The sequence below is a fragment of the Tyto alba genome, unplaced genomic scaffold (genome assembly GCF_018691265.1).
Source record: "Tyto alba isolate M040663 unplaced genomic scaffold, T.alba_DEE_v4.0 Super-Scaffold_7, whole genome shotgun sequence".
Lineage (NCBI taxonomy): Eukaryota > Metazoa > Chordata > Aves > Strigiformes > Tytonidae > Tyto > Tyto alba.
Genome location: NW_024881328.1, coordinates 4,920,557 through 4,941,228, shown reverse-complemented (window position 1 = coordinate 4,941,228; position 20,672 = coordinate 4,920,557). Strand labels below are relative to the sequence as shown.

General features: G+C 38.1%; 1 protein-coding gene across 7 annotated transcripts in view; it reads right to left on the bottom strand.

Annotated features, from left to right (window-relative positions):
- GTDC1 (glycosyltransferase like domain containing 1) overlaps positions 1–20,672 on the bottom strand; it is a 204,598-nt gene that overhangs the window by 163,803 nt on the left and 20,123 nt on the right. Inside the window, exon 2 of one of the 7 annotated variants that reach the window (XM_032997457.2) lies at positions 13,883–14,071. The exons of the other annotated variants lie outside the window; for them this stretch is intronic. The gene's annotated coding sequence lies outside the window, so the exon portion shown is untranslated. The remainder of the gene's footprint in view (positions 1–13,882; positions 14,072–20,672) is intronic. 7 annotated transcript variants of the gene reach the window in all.

The window sequence follows — 20,672 nt, the reverse complement described above, 5'->3', positions numbered from 1 at the left end:
GGAGGAGCGATGGCTTCGGTCGGCAGCCCCACCTCCACCACACGTACCCCTGCGCTGCTCGGATGGGTCTGCAGTGACAACCAGGGAAGGCAAACAGCAACAAAATCCAGCTTTTGAAAATATACCATTATTAATCATTTTTCCTCACTGGAACCCCTGGAGTACCAAGTTCTAGGTAGACTAGTTCTCTCAAACGAAGTGTGACAGGGTAAAAAAAAAAAGCAGCATTTAGCTTAGCTAGGAGACAAATATGACAGATATAAGCTAATGTTAATGATACGAAAGCTAAGATTTATCTTTATTAATCCTTCTCAATGAAAACAACAGGACAGAATTAAAAATGACAAATTTAAGGCGAGGGAGCACGTTTTGAAGAGGCAGGAAAAGGAGAGACAAGGAGGCACATAAGAGGGCTGCTGCCACCTCGCCTAGAGAGCTGCAATTTATTTTGATCAGCTCCATTTAAATCAGTGTAACAACTTTCTCATGTAGACAAGCATCAGGATTATTAATTTCAGTGGATATTACCTGAATGTGCACGAGAAACACAAGTTCAAGCAGTTAAGCTTCTGGGCTGATTTATACATAAAAGTCAGAAGCAGTAGTCGTCTAAAGTGTCTCTACTGAAAGGTAATGAGCAAGTTAATTTATTTAGTTTAGTTCATTAAGGCATAAAAGTCCTCACCACAGTTACATAAATAAAAATAAAATTCATAGAAAAGGCATAAATGTTTCCAAAACATGTTGTTCCTCTGCAGCAGAAACCACTGCAGAAAGAATGATGCTGCTGGATGAGACAAAGAAAGGACAATAAAACTGCACCAAGAGTGAATTTCATACTCAAGTGAGTTGTTGATTAATATTTTTGACAGTAACAGAATAAAAACTGCCTGGGCTTAACCTAATAACTATTTTATAATCTAAATTTATTAAACTGGTATTATATTTTCTAATTGTGTATCAAAATGTGTGCCACATTAGGCAGAAAATAGCTTTTAAGTAAATGTTTTGTTTTCTTCAGCAAGACAAATCTTCAACACCAACTGCAAGTACCAAAGTATTCTCTCATATGCTTTCAGATTTTTTTTTCCCCTCCTGTTTCACCCAAAATATGCAAACTTGGATGCCTACGACTAGCACATAGACCTGAATTATGGCATTTAAATCTATCCATTAAAAGCTAAGCACACAAATGGTCTGAAGACAGAAGTTTAAGAAAAAGCAGCTACTCCCTCAACCAGGGCCAACAAGCATTTACTCCAAGGGTCAAACCCCCAGAGGCTGGGACTGGGGGTGTCTGAAATTCAAGTCTTAATTCTTGCATTTTTACAGTGACACGCTGCTGCTCTCCTCCTCTTCCCCACCCCGGCCTGCAGCTCTGTGATTTTCCGTGAGGTTGGTGAGGTTTCTTTGAAAAACCAAAACCAAGTGGCAAGCTCGTGAGTCGGGTACAGGAGGGTGCTCTCAAAATGCTCACAGCGTCACTTTTCATCTTCTAAGATATAAATTCATGTGATCTTTTAACAACTATTTATTTCACACCAAACCAGATATCTCCCTAAAGCCTACCAATACAGCCTGCAGGCATATTTCTTAAATAAAAGTACTGAATCCTTGTATACTTAAAATTTGCATAGCAAAGGGATGAATCAACTATCACAGAAGTAGTAACACTGTGCAGCAACTGCTCACCTCTTGCAGAAGAAAAAAAATCCCTGTTTATCAGGCTTGGGTGGGACTCTACACCAAGTGCAGTGCTTCACATTTCACAGTTGTGAAATACCATTTTCTTGCAGAACTATGACAAGCACAACTGCTGTTCAAGATACTCAATGTATCAGCTATGCTCGTGCAATTTATATTTTACACATGTAAACCACAGCACCTCTTTACTTGTTGATTTTATTTAGTTCTGCTTAAAGGTTAATGAGATTGTACACCACCAATTCAACTAAATCAGTAAGGCAATTATTCTGTCGGAATATTTCAGATAATTTCCTGTATTATCCTTGCTGTAAACACAAGTATTTCTGCCTACAGAGATTCTTCGGTTTTAACAAATGTAGCAAATTATGGGATTTCCAGCAGCATCTATTTTTTTTTTTTTTTTTTTTTTAATATATGGTGTTACATCAGGACTGCATTTGACAGAATTAAATCAGTCTGTTGCCCTGGCTGTGCTTAAGTGTTCAGAAAATAAGTAGTTATACTTGAAAACAGGGAATGAAGCCCCCCAAAAATTAAGACATGAATTCTGCACATTTGCTTAGAGCACAAGAGTAGCTTTATTTTATCTGAAGAACCAGACACTAGAAACAGGTAAGTAGCAGAGGAAAGTCAAGCAGGAAAGCTCCTGCTCACATGCTCATTTGAGAAATATTTAAGGTGAAATTAACTCTTTTTGCACAAAGCTTTTCAGAAACTACTGGAGGAGAAGATCTACTGAAAAACTGTGAAGGAGGCTATCAATGCATGACACAGTATCTCCTGTGATCTAAAAAAATTCTTATCTGCTACACGGAAGAACATAAGCTACATGCCAGTTGGCTTATAACATTTTAAGAAAAGGCTGTTTTCCAGAAAGGCACATGGCTGAAATAGGGCTGCTTGTAACCAAAGTGCTCAAGTCTTTGATTACAGCAGTTTTATTTTTAAAATTACACTAGGCCTGCTTCTGCCAGCCTCCCTCAAGCAAAGAGCTGCACCTACTCACACGTGAGCTCTCAGGACTGGGGCTCAAGTGGGATATTGCAAATTCTTATCTAATAGATAACATGATGAATACACATGCTCAAAACATGATGCAGCTTTATATTTACACCCTATACGAAGCCACCAGCAGCGTCCCATGCAAGCCATGGCGCAATGAAATCTCCTAAACGGTGCCATAACAACTAATGTAATTATACCAAAATAGTACTCACTATATTTATATTGGGGATAGTATTACTACAGTTCTTAAAGACCTGTTCTGCTGCTCAGGAATTAACTGTATCTCCTCAGCCCTGTATCAATATAATTAGTCATTTTGCCTTCTGTGGTGACTAACAAACTCCTCCCACTCTTACAATTCAGTGAAGATAGCCCAGATTCAAATTATATGGTTCAGATAATATATACTCACATGATCTCATTTTTTCCTAATATTTTAATTCACTGAAACAAACAAGAATTGTGTTATGTGCTTCCTCCCACCCCCAAGTGGAAACCTGTGTTTTTCCTAAGCACAAATGAAACCTCATAACTTGAGGAGCTTCCATAGGAAGATTTCCTGTTAACATCTTCCAGTTAAGAAAGAAAGTTTTACTCCCTTCCCACCAAATTCAGGTAATACAAGGTCACCCTCCAGCTCACCACATCCTCACTGGTCAGCGAGCCTTTGGCACACAGAGGCTCTGCACAGATCTGTATTTTTTGCTGTATTTACAGGCATATGAAATGAAACACCGAGACTTCTGCAATAACAAAATAGTTAAACTCTCAGGAGCCTACATGCATGTGCTCTAAAACATATACGCTACAAATTAACCAAAAATACATCTATCATGTATAAACTTGCAATTATTATTTAGATTTAAATTAAATTACTTTATTTAAGATGTTATTGAAATCACATCATTTTTACAAGTGCAGTTTTACAAAACGCAGCACCTGTACCTGATGTACCAGAATGCCAAAGAAAGTCGATTCTAGTCAAATATTTTCTTTTGATTGAAGTGCAAATCGCATGATCTGAATGCGTATGAACTAATTAGCAAAGCAGGTACAAGCTCTCACTCTTCAGGCTACATAACAGCAGATACTTTACTACTTTTAATGACCATCATCCCAGAAGCGTGACAGAAGCAACCAAATTGCATTCGGCCAACAAAATAGGAAGATATTTTCAGAGATGTTCTTGCTGTTTATTATTAATACTGAAGTGGAAGTTAGCACTTAAAATATTTTGAAGAACTACCCTTACTTTTGTGTTGAAATCACTGGAGGTATGATTATGGCATTCAAATCCCTTTGGACTAAATGCCCTCATCAAAACATCTTACAGGTACATTAAAAATTGAATGGGCATAAACAACTCCAGCAGCTTGAAGCTTGAGCTGGTATCGCAGTGATCTTTGCAATTCATAAACATCAACACTTGGACTAGTTTGCATGGGAATACAAGCAACTAATTATTATCTTTTGCTTCAGGGCACGTATGGTGTGTGCTCTACAGGTATCATCACTGCTTTTTGCCTAATGTATTGCCTCTTGAAGACTTTTGATATAGTAACTTGCTGATACACTTTAAAGCATTTCTAGTGTTACCAAACTGCTTTATATTCAGAGAACACACTGCAACTTCTGAAAGATGTTGCTAAGAAAGATGCAGTAGTTACAAAACTGTATGTGACTTGCAAAGAGGAATTTCATATTGTTCACTGAGACGTACTAACTTGTTACTTAGCACAGAGAGTTTTTTGACATAAATATTGGTACTTTATAAAAGAAAAAATGTACGAGTCAGTGTCTTTTTATGGAAACTACTTGATTTTGCAATATTACTGGAACTTCTACCTTAATGACCGATTAGACAGAATTAACTTACAATTTATTAACTATATCATTTTGCATTGATGGCATTAAAAAAGCTGGTCTTTTGGGGCAGGGTAGGGAATGATGGAAGCCAGAGAGCTGCCTGGTACTTTCCCTGTAAAAATTTCATAGTACTAAAGTGCATAGAATGTATTGTAGTTAAAAATATAATTGTAAATATCTCTATTGGTTGTTTGATTATAAACAGTTTTTCTCTGATGTATGACTAAAAACATGCAATGAAGTACTGAATCCAGATTACTTCTGCCAGCAGTCAAACCCACACGGAAAAGGGAGAAGGTGCTACATGATAATTTAAAGGAGCCAATGGCTACTCTAAATTATGTTCCCCAAGAACTGACCCAGGGGCTGAAGTGAAAAACACCTCGAATGCATCACTTCGTGCCACCTCGCTCTCACTGCTGCTTTCATGTTATTCTCCTATAGCTGCAAAATCCCTAGATGCCGCAAGTCAAGTTGAAGTTAACTTTATATTGACGGAACAGCCTAAAGAAGACCTGAACTGAGGTGACAGTCTGAGTCAACAACAACTTAAGGCTCCTTCACCCCTAAACATCGAACGCCAAGAGGTTCCAAAACTTTTAGAGAAACGACAACTAAAACCTGCAAAAACATGGTGCCATGGCTACAGCCAGCAAAAGAAATAACGATGACCATTAGCCTGTTATCCAGAGACTGAAGAGAGAATTTTAAAGTAGGTAAAGTACAATTACTCAAACTAGAAGACACTTAAGGTCAATTACCCAACTGTGATAAAAAAAAAAAAAAGTTTAGCGACCACCAGAAGTCAACCAACCTTGAAACAAGAGAGTAAAAATTGTGTCTAAGACACAGCTGGGGAGAGAACACCACCCGCCAGCACAACCAGGGCAGCTCCTAGAGTAGCTCAGCACACTCTGACAAATTCTTTCATCCTAATCTCTGACCAGCTGACATCAAGTTTTGAGGTGCATTATCCATAAACTTTAGGGAATCTCAGTCCCGATTTTGGTTCACAAAATGCTTACACTGCGTCTTTTCACCAAATTTAGCCATTCCAAAAAGATATTAAGAAACTTGTTAAAATTATCAAGTCTGGGTTTAGTGACACTCTAGGCTGTACTTCAGCTTCTTATGGTTTTACTCCAAAGCAGATTTTGGCCCACTAAACCTAACCCAGTATTTTCCATCCAGAATTGTCAACATTACTTCCATTTCTTCATGTAAGTGATTGGTATGATTGGTAAGGAGTAGTTTCAGTATTACAAATAATGAGGCAGCACAAATTCTAGCAAATGAAAACTTTCTGAGCAAAACTAACAGCCTCTTCAAACACTATTCATAATGTTTTGTTATTAACTATTTTCTCACTAAATTATTACTACTTTTTTTTTTTTTTAAATTTAGATTCATAGATCTGCCAGACTGCTAAATAAAACAGCAATTCAAAGACTGAAGACATTTTACACATGGCGTACAGCTAATGAATTTCAAAAGTTGAAAGAAAACACTGCAAAGAAGTTAGTTAAAAACAGTAGTGAGATTCTCTAAATAGATTAAACTCTTCAAAAGAAAATCAGTCACTGCATACAGCTTTAAAGCTGATCTTTCAAGTGAGGACTAAACTAAACCTTTATTTAGCAAAATGACACTAAATAAAAAACAAGTGTAAAAACAATACTAATCATCCCCTAAATTCCCCTTTTTTTTTTTTTGTACAAGAAGCTCTACAGGTTCCAACAGCAGTGCTTGCATGAGCAGGTGGGGGGCCCTACTCATTTAAGTTGCGTTTCTGTCACTTGACTGTATGTGCCCATAAGAAGATAATTAGAACAACCCCATCTTCGTCATGGGGAAACCTCTGTGAATGATAGCAATTTTAGGCAGATGAGTGGCTCATATCTAACTTACTGTCAGTCACATGTATAAAGTTACACACAGTTCTAAGCCAAAACCGTTTCTCAGTACATGGCACAATAAAGCTTTCGTATGTTGTTATCTTTGATGCCGCAATGAAATATTTCTGTTTGTTCCTTGATGCAACATGAAGTCTAGAAACAAAATATCCTCTTAATTCACAGACTGATAATCACTGGGACACCACTTACCTGGGGATGCACAGCTGTTTACAATCACTGTAGAAACCCAACCATTAGGATGCTCCCCCATTCCCGAAACGTCTACAGCTTCAGATTTCTGCCAAGGTATCAAAGACCTAATAATGTAGGCTGTTGCAAAGAATCCAGAATGGATGTCTCCATTTAAAGTGAAGCAGAGTTGAACATAAATCAGTAAGAGTAGCATGTATCATTAAAACTTACTGGCAGCTAACACGTAGGATCCTTTCAAACACCACAAGAAAGCTTTAAGTGTCTTAAGTAAGCAGTATCTGAACTAGCTTAATCTAGCTAGCAGAGATAAAACACAGAAGTCAGAAGAAAGCTTTAGCAATCAACAGAAACATTTTTCCAAGAATGCAGGGTATGTAATTACACTGCTGCCATATGCAAATCCAGTGTCACTGCATCTGCACCGCTGCTGGTACCCGCAATACCCAGACCGAATCGGTATAGGTATGCTTAGCATATCTTTAAAACAACACACCTTCCGTTTCGTGTCTGAAGACCTATCCTTTGATTTGCTGAAACGTGAATATAAAAAAAGCAGAAATCCTTACAAAGAAACGATAATAGCTAGCTGCTTTGATACCTATGGCAACATGACTAAAAACAAGAAATTCAAAGAAACAACTAATTCAGTTTAAAGTTAAGAAGTTACGAGCTTTTTTTTTTTTTGTGGTCTAACTTATCTGCAAAGCTCTTTCATCCAATTTTTGTTAACAAGTGTAAGTAGCCATTCTGAATTGATTATTACAACCTTAGGATGAGTGACACATGACTGAAAAAGTAAAGGGATGTCAGTCTCCTTTGTTTTCATTTTCAAAGAAGGAACATGAAAACACTCCCTCCACGCTGCTCTTCTATTAAAAAAAAAAAAAAAATTAAAGATTGATATTTGGGCCCACGGCCTTGGACTCCGCTCTCGCTCCGCAATGACTAAATACATAGAAATACTTAATCTGGTAGTTTAGGTAAAGTCATTCAACTGTGTGGACAATGCAAGCCGAACATGAAGTCCTGTTTTACTAAAATTGCATCACATTCCTGCACACAGGATGTCTGCACGATTTAGTCCAAGTCACCTGCAGTCTATATACTTCCAGTGTATTAGAAGTTAACAAAATAACATATGGCTCTCCTTTCTTGTAGCAGTTCAAGAAATTCAAGGATGCAGGCATTCACTCAATAGTTCTCTTTTTCTAAAATTTATGTTTGGATCCCAGCAATTCATCTTGTGCCATAAAATGTTTATGGTTTCAACTTGTAGGGAGAATCCAGTAGCCTTCAGAGATCGAAGGGCCATTCCTACTGTCAAAACTGTAAGCTTCACTATGATAACTTCATTTTCATTACAGTTTCACAAAAGATAGAAATACATAACTCTTTTAGCTGCCAATAACCTTACAGAATAAAAACATGCAACACCAACCAGTTTGTTGTCCACAGAAAACACAATTAGCTTTTGTCAAATGCTTTTAGAATGGTAGTCACTTACACTTTTTTAAGACTATAATTAAATTGCCACAAATTTCTAATATTATACACAATGCAATCTTTCTGCATAAAAAGTTTTTTTCTAATAAAAAAAAAAAAAAAACACTTTATCTTCTTACAATACAAAGAAAAAAAGCTTATTTTAAGTCATTATTTCCTCTTGAGGCTTTCCTCCTATTTGAGGGGAAGGGTTTCAGTCTCCATTCTAAGCTGAGATGAACCATTCAGCTTAGCAAGCACATCCAGTGCTTCAAAGATACCACACTGCAAATACAGGTTTTATTTCAAAACTTTTACACCCCAGTTTAGCCAGGGTCAAGAGTTCTACACAGGATGCCTATGTCTACCCTTAAGAATGACACTACTTCAGTTCTTCACTCTCATCACTTAAATTGTATTGATAGGTTATTCACTGATTCAAGTAAATATGTGGTACCTGGAAAGGTACCTAGTGAATCCTTTGACTTCATTAAAATCTGGGTATTTGCTGTAAGCAAGTCACTGTTGTAAGTTGTAGGCTTTCATTTTCAGCTGCTGTTTCATGAAAGAGAGAGAAGAACAAGCCTCTCCTTGATCTCAGTGAGAATACTGCTTCCTACAGATTTGCACCCCTATCTATTACTGGATCTCTAAGCCAGTAAAAGTTAAATATCCCTTAAGTGAAGGGATGGATGTATATATGTGTGTATATATATATTTGTAAAGTCCATATTTAGAATACTTGGAGACCATCCTTAGTGAGATTTTTAAATTCTTTGTAACTGTGCCCCCACACACATCTAAGACATGCTTAGAACTGCCCTTCTAGATGTTTATATTATTAATGAAAAATTAAAAAACAGAAGCAACCAAAAAAACACAACAGAAAATTGTTATTTTAAAATTTACTTCTGCAAAAACTATCCTGGCTACACCGAGAATGTTGGCTCAGATGAACTGGCAGCACACTTGCAGGACCTAGCCAGCACCTATGCAGCTGTTGTTTCCTAGCAAGCATCTGAGTAACTAGCCCTGGTTTGTCTCAAAAAAAAAAAAAAAGCCCACCACTGTTAAAGAGTGCTGAAACAGTGAGTTAATGAGATTACATACTGGAAATCGCCTAAAAAATAATTATTAACTATTTACCAGAATCCTGCAAAATTTCCAGTAGATAATAATCAAATTCAAGTTGTCAGAGGAAAAAAAAAAAATGACAAGAACATATCAGCCTACAAATAAACTTATACAAGTACATACGAAGCACCAATTCATGTTCTGCAATTGCCTTTTCTTCTGCATGGGAAAAGCCCATGCTACACCTCTGAAAAACACAGCAATCTTCCCCACACCTCAGCCACCTCCAGACCAAAGTGCAGCATGACATTTGATACACACGCTTTCGATCCACGCTTTGCAAGCGTGTGGTAAAGTCCTTTTTAAAGATGATGTGAATTACAGGTATGCAGATGGAAGTGCTAGAAGGGGTTCTAGTTTCAGTCTCTGAAGCACCTTCACAGCAGTAACCACATGATTCAAAACTGTCTGTACTCACTGCTGCTACCATTTGAACACAGGATATCATTTTGCTTTGCACTAAGACATAGGTCTCAGATTTTAAAGCACTACGTTTTCATAATTCAGAAAAACAGAACAAAACAAACAAACAAAAAAACCAAGCTTCTAGCGGTAACACCCTAAAAGAGCAAAGGAAGACTTTGGAATTTTTCCTGGTTTTAAATTAAGCTTTAGCATTTTAAGCCTCCAGTAATTTCAAAAAATTCTTACTTCATCAGCTAGGCTTCCATTAGGCTTCTTACTTCTGAAAAGTGGCCTTGTTAAAAATGAAATGCATTCAATTTAAAGCATAGTTGCACGTCCTTTGTGAAAAGGACAATTGACGACACAAGAAAAACGTACAAAGTCAGAAGGAGCTGCCTTCAAACAATACAAATGCATCAGATACAGCGCATGGATGCACCCCACAACCCAGCTGGTCATCAGCACTCCAGCTTCATCCCACCACTTTTCCAGAGGGGATGGAGACAAACTGAATGCTCAGAAGATCAATGGAAAGGGACTGTGTAGGAGAGAGGTAGCTGGGAGAAGTCCACAGGAGAGGACAGTCCTTGGAGGTACTCGTCCTTCTAGACCTGAGTAGTCAAGAACACAACTGTCACCTTTGTAATTTTGCAACCTGCATGCTGTCTTGCATTCTTACTAGCACCACAGTGCAGCAAAGGAGCTGAGACACACCCTAAATTTTCTTTTACACTTCACAACGACACTTGCATATCAAAGCCCACCTGTGGAAAATCACTAACATTTATGAAGCCACTTAACTACACACTGAAGCTTGAAATGAGTTACAGATGGACAGGTTGGGCTTACCTACCCAGTGTGTGCCTGATGCAAATAAATGAGAAACTGGAAGTTGGGCACTGGTGGTCTCCATCTAATCTCCACCCCACCTGCCCTTGGACTCACTATTGCTTTGTGGGGGCTAGTAGTATTTCAGTGCATGTCCCTTCCCTATGTCCTACACCATATGAAATTGAGCACAATGAAAGTATTTTAGAAAAAACTCCGAAGTAACTTGGAGCCACATTTTCAGAAAGAGAAGCTGAAAGTCTCATGGAGTTACAGTGAGACTTGGGAACCTGTTTAAATCGTTTCTGAAAATGGCAGTTCAGCAAAGACTCTCAAAAACTTTTGGAAATCTTATCCTGTAAAATGTCAATCATGGTTCTGTCTTCACAACATACACAATTTTTACAGTTTATGGTAAAAAAAATACACAACGTGTAATACTTGTGTCAATTAGCATTTCTTTTTTTTCCCCCCATCACATCAAGTTCACTCACTTGGGGGTTGCATCAGAGGTGAGAGAGATGCTGTTCTTCCTACGTCAGGCTGCTTCTCCCCAGCTACCTCTCCTCTCCCACCTGCTGGTACATACCAGAAGCCAACACTACTTTAAGTTTATGTGACTTTCATCTCTGCCCAACTCACGAGGCTACTGTGGGCCCTGCTCGTCTGTCTGTGCAAGAAGCAGCCTCAGAGGCATTACAAGTCTTTACTGTCTGGCAAAACCCCTTAATGGAGAAAGCATCATGGTGGTTGTAAGCGATCTGTGGAAGAAGGAAAGGGCCTGGAGTTTGTTGTTTACTCCTGTATCAGAAATTTAATTAAATGTGAAACATGGCAGAATTTAGGACACAGACAAATAAAGCATTAATCAGAAATTAATTTGGAACTTAAACATACATAGTCCTTGGCATCTGATCTCATGTGAATAACTGAAAGTCTGTTATTTCCTATCGTAAGTCATGATTTATGTTTTCAACTCCTTTCCTCAATCTCATGTGTACCAGCTGCCTGGAAGAGATGCACCTACATGCCCAAGCTCTGGACACAATACCTTCTCCAACCATCATGGACAGTAATACCACCCACAAATTGCAAATACTGTAGTACATGAAAGCTTTTCTTCAGTGTTTCCACTCTTTGGCAATACCTACAGGAAAACGCACTAAAGAACTAGGCTTTCCAAAACTCTACTTCTTGAACAATTTTTTCATATGGCTTTGCTATCTCACTGGCTGCCGCTGAAAGAAATCAAATTAGGCAAGTCTTCCCTACATTACACTGAGAATGACATACCGTTAATTGATTGCACCCCACAAAATTTTAAAATAGAAAAGCTGTTCTTATACAATTTACTTATTCCCTAAAGACTCCTGACTACTCAACTGATAGTTTTATAGCATTCTTTTTTATTATTATTAAGGAGACTAAGCAAAGAACCATAGGAAAAAGCCCGCATCTTTACGATAAAAAGCAGCTGAAAAACAGCTTCTTAACAAGACACTTTCTAGAATATAAAAATAAAAATTCCCTGTAAAACCTAGGTGCTAGGAACAAAAATAACTACTGTAAGGAAATGGCAAGATGAGGGAGGAAAAGACTATCACAAGCATCAAACAAGCCAATAAAAGCTTCGTTAGAATATATGCACTGTAAAAGTTCAAACAATCTCCATGCTATGGAGATCTCAGATAATGGTACTATGACATACAATTACAGTGCTAGCACAGTTCTGATGCCTCAGAGTTGAATATACAAATCAATTAGGACACCAGAAGAAATGTGTGTCAATATAAGTAACACAGTCTAAAGAAATACTTGATTTCTCTGCTGTCTTCTAAGAGCTTACACAGCAGCCCTTCCCTCATTGCAGCCCATAATATTGTCTTTCGCTACCTGAACACATATTTTAATTTAACACATAGGAGCTTAAAACCTTTAAGCTTGTTATTCTTCTGTCAAATTTAGTACAAGTTGCCTGATGAGCTCAGAAATTATTGGAAGAGAAATGGGAAAGGAGAAGGAACAGCACCGACACACACTGTGTCACACCAACTTGTTGCCTTGAACAGCCCAGGCTTAGAGCCGCTTCACATGCACAGAGGCTGTAACAACAAAGTACAAAGTTTTCCCTTAAGAGAGGCAATCCCAGCTGGTTTAAATGTCAGGGACACTGGGGAGGAGAGGATCCCTCCCTTAAAATACTGACTGGTATGTCCACTACATGCAGAATTCACAGAAAAGCGATCAGATTTTCATTTTGGTTTTAATGCATAAATAAGTATCTTTTACATTTGAAGGTACAACCAAATTTATTAATTCTCAGTGTGAGAAAAACTAATTTTTCCCACCAGAAGTATAAAATACAGTCTCAATTCACTGTTGACTACCATTAGTTTGAACAGTGGAATTCTACACATTTTAATTTTTTGGGAAGGAGGTGGGATGGTAAATAGGAAATATATACCTGAATATTCAAACATTTTTGGTCACCTCTTCCTATTTCATTGTAGGGGCCACCCGTCTCTTAGGTCTGTCACTCCTGTACAGCCGTATGAAGCTGGTCTACTTGAATTACAAGTACAGCACAATTGTTAACAGACATACCTCATTCGTGATCTTAACATTTCCCACCTCTGTTGCAACCATGTGAATCCAGGTTTTGATTAAAAAGGAGAAAAAGAGAAGTCAGCAAGCATGTTGCTAATCTTGCCTTGAAGGAAAAATTCCTTTGATTCCCAAATCTTGTAACTTTATCAGGCTTACCATACACAGGAAGCACAATGTGAATTGTAGCATCATTTCAGGGCAAGCACAGTAAAAATCATTAGTAGACATCTACATCAAGAATTCTGTACCCATCGAGCTGGGCACAAAAGGCAATCAAGTCTCCTTTTCTTTAGGGGGCCAGTTAGTGCCACCACATAACCAAGACAGATGAAGAAGGGCAGTCCCCAGATTGCACACACTGAAGTGCTTATTGTAGGGTCCCTGCTGTCTGCTCAAACAAGCGCCACAAGGAGAGATAAGAAAAGTTGTTTAACTTGATCCGTTAATGATCTTCTGAACGGTAGCAACTTCACAAACAATTAAGAGTATCATCCCACAAAGTGCAGAATGAAGCTGAACTAATGAATTTGCTCTGGAATTGATGATACTCTGCATGGACACTAACCCACAAAGAGAGACAACACACTTCAAGAGCAGGGAGACCAGGACCCCGACTCTACATTGAATTATTGGCCATGAGCCACTTCCATGTTTTATGTTTTCTGCCTGTCCAACAGGGAACTATACACTTTCCTTTTTTCATCTAAGAAACACATCTTATTTATCAGAAGCATTATTACCTGCATCCAAAACTGGGAGCAGTAAAATACCAGGCCGTGCTGTTTTAGATGTCTTCAACAAAGCAGTTTGGGAATCTTGTCTATGGAACTCAGTGGTGAGCAGTACTTTCTCCCATCCGTCCTAACTGCTTCAGTCCAATGGACAGATGACAAAGTGCAATTTTCCCAATTGCAACAGCATTCTTAAATCTGAATAGAGTTGGGGGGAGAAAAATAAAAAGGATATGAGCTCATCTGGTGTAGCTTCCCAACTCTTTTAGGCTAAGAAGCTTCATCAAAATACTACCCAACACCCAAATATTTATCCCAAATGCTTTCCTTAATCTAGTAATGTCTGCAAAAAAAGACTACACTTGAGCTAAAGGCAAATGGATAGTCCACAGTCACCTATGCTCATCGATCATCAAGAGTAGGTAGGTTCATTTACTTCGCACTTGATCAAAACCTATAGTGGAGCAGCCAGGTGAGCCTTGACTTCTCTCCCCCAAGACCCTATCGACCTGACCCGCTGTTAAAGGTCCTCCATACAGGAGATGGCCAGCATTATCATTCTAACCATGTCAGGAAACACCCCACCCCACCAGACTTCAAGACAACAGACTAACGGCAGTCTTGCAGTGCTGTGCAAGTTAACAGCAAGATTTTACATGCTTGTCTACTGCATGGTCTCTTTTGTATATGCAAAGATTGCGCTAGCCCTTTCGCCATGGCATTGTAGTCACCACGATCACACTTCCATGCCCCCCTGAGTCACAGAATCAGGGCATGAATGAGGTTGGAGGGGACCTCCAGAGGTTGGCAAGTCCAATCCTTCTGACACAGACCAGGGTCAACCACAGCAGGCTCCCCAGGACCACACTGAGATCTGAGTATCTCCTAAATAAAGACTCCACAGTCCTTCTGGGCAACTTGTTCCAATGTTTGACCACTCACAGTGAAAAAATTCTTCCTCTGCTTGAACAGAACTTCCTGTATTTCAGTCTGTGTCCCTGAGCCTACCTATCTCGAGGCTACACTGTCTCACTCTCCCTGCCTCGCCTCCTATCATGCCCAGATTCTCAAAATGGGGGTTCCTAACCTTTTCTGTACCAGCTACAGTTTTACTATACTTTGATGACTGAACTACGTGACTAACTGCCAGATATACCTCTCCAGCATTCTTTTCATCACCTGAAAAATAAAGCAGCAAAAATTAAATGACCAGCAAAACTGCTGATTAAGCATAACTGGGCCACGAACACATTGGAGACCCACTAAATGTAGGTCTTTCTCATCCCATTAAAAGCTGCACTTTAGGCAACAGGACATTTTTATCTTTTCTGTGATTCAGATACATATAATCACAGTTTTTACATCAAAATATTGCGTTGCAATGATTTAATGATTTAAAATAAGTTAGTTTAATATAGCAATACAGGCCAGGCACACAATCCTATCAAAAAAACACATCATCAGTTTTGCCTCACAAAACCTCCTATCACGAAACCATAGTGACTGGCATTAATCACTCTTTGTTTTTTTTAGCCTTTAAGATTCACTGATGGAAGTCCAAGTTAACCTTTACTTTACTTTGTCCTAAATCTACTGCGACATCCTTTTCGTGCTTTTAAATACAGAAAGTTTTTGGAAGTCTTCCAGTACTTTGAAATAAACACATTTACAAGATATGCAACAATTAACATGAGTGGTTCTAGAGGCTCCTGAGACAGTTCTCAAGTCCCTATGATGTGATGTCCAGATCTGTTTATATAATTTTTTTATTTAATAGTTAATTTCAGAAATCACTCCTTTACCATCGTTAGCAAAGTGGGTGTGAACTTTCTACTCCAAACAAAAAATGATATGAGAAAGGAGAAAACACTATAATAAAGTGCATAAAAAGCAAAATTACATTAAAAAGGCAAAAAATACATTAAAACAGTACAAGTTTATGCTTAATGGTGCCTAAGAGAAAGGGCTGACTTTTTACAAGACACACTGAAAATGACCATTTCACCCTGTAGCTGGTTGCCTTGGAGCCAGAGGACTAGTTGCATTAGACACAAAGATCAGAAGATTCTGATGTTTATGCACCTAAAAGCTGGTATCTGTCCACTTCCAGACTGCAAGTTAGATCACGTTTCTGCTTATTTCTCAAAATGAAAAGGTTTAATACATTTTTTACTTCAGTCCTCACGGAAGAACTTAAGATTCTCAACAGCAATGAATTTGTCAGAGAGTTTCCAACCCAAGCTTTCAAAGAGATAGGACAGAAATAGGATGAAGGGATATTTTTCACAACATAAATTCAAACTGGCAAAGTCTGAGGTCTTTTACTATGGAATACTAAGGAAACTAGTTGAAATAGCTCCTCAACCACCTGCAAATATCTTCGAAATCTTGTGGAAGTCAGAAAAGCTCCCAAAGACATGAAGAGCTGGCACAAACAAAGCCTACTTCAAGAAAGATGGAGAAACAAGAATTACAGACAAGTAATCCTTAATTCCATATCAACAGGTTACCAAAACAAGGGATTAAACGATCTATTTGTACATATCTAGAGGACTGGCCAGTCAAGATTTGTCAAGGGGAAAAAAAAAAAAAAGTCACATCAAACTAGTCTTAATTTTCCCCTTTGACAAGAAATTCATCTTGACTTCAATGAGATATTTCACACATTTTAGAAAATAACAAAGAGGAAGTATGATCTAGGTTATACCATTAAAATGCAAGACCATCACAGGATGCAAAACTGCACTGTGGGAGTAAGTACCAGTAGTTTTCTGTGAGAATGGCAGAACACTGGAAACAGGCAGGAATCTGTCCTCAGTCTAGTACACTTCAGTATTTCACTGATGGCTTGCAGAGTATACCCTTGAAAATCTTAGCAAGTAACACTGAGCCCTGGGAAGTTTTGCAAGCAAATACTAGAATTTAAACGTATCTTCAGCTGTAGTGCCACTTTCAGTTGAGAGCTGGAACCCTAAGAAAGAAGTTTAGCAATTACATTCCTAATTATGTTTTTTTACTTTTTTTTTTTTAGGTATATTTACGTAAGTCAGGAATGATTCAAACAACTTTCATCCTACCTGAAAACAAGAGATGAACAATTCTCAGGATCCCTTCCAGATCAAATTTGTACAAGTGTAGTATGGATCTACACTGAAACAACGGAAACGTAATGTTGAAAAATGGATGAAAATATGCTTCCACATCAGTGAAGCGACATAGAAGACCCAGCATGGCAGAGGCACAGATGACCCATCCTCACAGGTCTCCTGCTAACTTTCACCAGTTCTGTCCCCCTAACTCTAGTTTTTCCATGCTGAACCTCAATGCAGACAAAAAGAATTCAGAAGTAATTCTGAATAAAGTCTATGTAATAGCCCTAAATCCTCTACACAGGTTGTTCAGCAAAGAGATGCTGCTCAGCCCAGTGTTTTTAAAAATATAAGCATTTGGAAGTTATCAGGAAAGCAGTCAAATAGTACTTTTATTCTAATAGCTATGTATATGCTGTGGCTCTTCGGTTAGCCTATTAGCAGAAGCATCCAAACTTTTATCATTTTTACAACATATAAAAATCACGTTTTCATCTATGTGTGTGCGTGTGTATATATATATATATATATATATATATATATATATATATATAAGGATTTTAAGAAGTACAACTAAACAAAGCACTACTGTAATCTTCTGGTTACATTCTGCTAGTTTTTAATGCCAAAACATTTAAATTATCAACTCTTTATTGGAAGATGACTAATTATAATGTGTTCCATTTGGGGAAAACAAATTCAGTATCCTAGTATCAATTAAGCAAAATGCACTCTCCTAGCTTAAGATTAAAAACTAAAATGCAGCCAAAAGAAGTTTCTTCCTCCTATCTGTCAGATCACAAAAGCATTCAATACAACAGGATAAGGCTGCCAGAAAACCCTAAGACTTTCCAAGAGATACTATTTCTTATACGTGGCTTAGCTCCGAAGCTGAACCAGAAATGACATCCCAGCTTAGTATAGTAAGCCTTTTTGCCAATGAATTTCTTGTAAAGTCAACAATTATAATTTATTCTGATCCTTTGTGTCACCATATTAGTAGTTATTTTTCAGCAATCCCAGAGCAGCAACAAATAATGCCATAGAAGAGGACTGATATAATTACAGGCTGAAAAAGATAGGCCAGCACCCTTACACTCAAAACTACCCTCTGTGGCTCCTTCATACCCCATATGTTGCTAATAAAACTGTTTGAATCATACCTATGAGACAGTTTTACTGATATTGTATCAGGTCCCTAGGTTCTTTGTATGAGATACGATGTCACTAGCACTATAACTATGCAAATTTTGTGATACAGGATCCCACTGGACACAATATTACATACGTAATTCGCAGTATGAAACTGTGCATTAACAATAATTCTAGTGTTATATAAATGAAACCACTATGTTTATTGAAAAGCTCGCCACACTACAATGAAATCAAATTTAAAAAGCAATAAAGAGCAACTGATGTGCGCACAGTAAAGGTGGCAACATTGGTATTTTTCCCCAAACAATGTAAATTTTCCTTTGTGACAATGCTTTACAGAAACTTTTAGCACCAACACTAAACAAATGCAACTCCCCGCTCCCTCTAGTATTAATTAGTGACTTAAAACTGGAACCTTCTGAGCCCCGTTTTTAGAAACAACCATGTGATTTTCAGCAAGGATCTAAACTATATTCACAGGCAAGTGCGAGTCTCAGTTTCTACTAATAATAAAAGAATAAATGATAAAGACTAAGAACTGCAGCAGTAAAAAACAGCAGCATGGTGTTACCAACACACATCGTGCTGAAGCACCTCGGAAGTGCATCTTCTGGTCAGAAAACACCTGCAGCCTAATTCTGCATCTGACTTCAAAGATCCGTATGACCTCAGGCAAACAACACTTCTTCCCAGCTCACATCACGTGCATTAAGGTCTCTTATCATTTCCTGCCTAAGAATGTGGTCAGTGCTTTATATACATCCCTGCAGAAAGGCACGTCTGAAAGAACTTAAAAATCAGTGTTGCCAGAAGAGACAGCAGAGGTGCAATCAGAAATCTGACAGTACAGGCAGCTTGATACACATTCTTCTTTTCTGTGTTTTCAGTGATTTCTTCCCTCCACTATTAATTTATTGGTTTGCTGCAGGTGGGGAATCCTGGGGCTTGTAAAAAGAAGTCTATTTTTAAAAGAAAACAAAAAAAGGTAACAGGCTAGCATGATAAAGTGAGTCTGGTAAAGAGCCAGACTTAGGAGGTAAAGTATCCTATCCCACCAAGGTGCCATGAGAATTAATAAATCAGATAATTTTGTAAAGTAAATTGTACAGTAAATTTGTGTAGTAAATTGTCAAATACGTACAGAAAAAAAACACATCTCAGTACTCCCTGGAAATACTTTTAATGCCTTCAACTAGAGATAGAAGGCATAAATGACACACATCACAACTAGGTAGAGAAGTCTCACACTGAGAAGCACTGACTTCAGCTAAATGATGCAAGGTTTTACCTGATGGAAGAAAAACAGAGCTGTAACCAGGCCCTCAGTAAGCACCATGATGAATCAACTGTTTCTTAGAAGTATCACTTGTGTGCTTTTACTATGGGGGTATCTTAAGCAATACCTCTTCCTGAAAGTTTCCTTGACACCACCCTCTGTGAAATATGAAAATAGATTTATTCTCTATTTAAAAACATATAAATAGCAGCTTAGGTGACATCTTACGAGGCAGAAAGTTCACCCTCCATCCCATGAACATTCTGCCCACTTGTATTGCTGCTACATGTTATCACCAATTAATTCAGCGAGAATCATATACCTATTCTCAAAGTTTGACAACACCAAACCCCTCCCCCCCCTTAAATATGGCCCAAAGCTGTTATGAAGCAACTTATTTTTAGAAAAAGCACTTATGGAGATACTTAATTTTAATTAATAGTCTCACTGATTTCAACATTTGCACAGCGAGACAACTCCACGCTTCAATTAAAGCACACACATAAATGCTTTGCTGATTCATGGCCAAAAGCATGACAGGAACATCATTATATAAAATGCTTGTAAAATGTAAAGAAAAAAAAATAACAGCAACCTCACCCTCCAACAGAGCATTAGAAACCCTGTAAAACTCACAGCTTGAGCAGAACTTACAGGTTGCTGAATATATGAATGCTAGGGTTAAGATACATTCAATACAATTATTTCAGAGTGGGCAAAAGAACTTTGGGGAAATATCTTAAATAAGTGGAGATTACACAAGCCCCAGCTCTCCATCCTTGGCATCTACTATCTGCCAGATTCGCTTCTCAGGAGTTGAGGATTCTTTACCAGAAGACTGGAGGCAGCTGCGCCTTTATATATGATGACTTGCTCTCTTTCTCCATTGTTCACATAGCAGGCAAGCAGACTTCTTTCAGCAATCCATTACATCCAGTTCAGTTCCACCACAGATCATACTGAACATCTTCAGCAAATGTTCGCTTCCAGGGAACAATCACTCTGAGTTGCAACGCTGCCTATCATAATATACCTATAATAAATCTAATTTTGAAATGATATGACACCGAAGAAACACTAGTTATCTTCACTATCTATATAGTATCATAAACTGTAAACTTTGATTTTTAGACAGAATACTTAAAGGTAGATGGTAACAAGTTTTTGTTGGAAAAGTCTCTGGTCCTACTTATAGGGAAAACTGTGGCACTTGGTGGCCTGTGCCTCAGTACTACCAACTCATAATTTTAGGAGTTTAAACATAAGAAAACCTTCATTC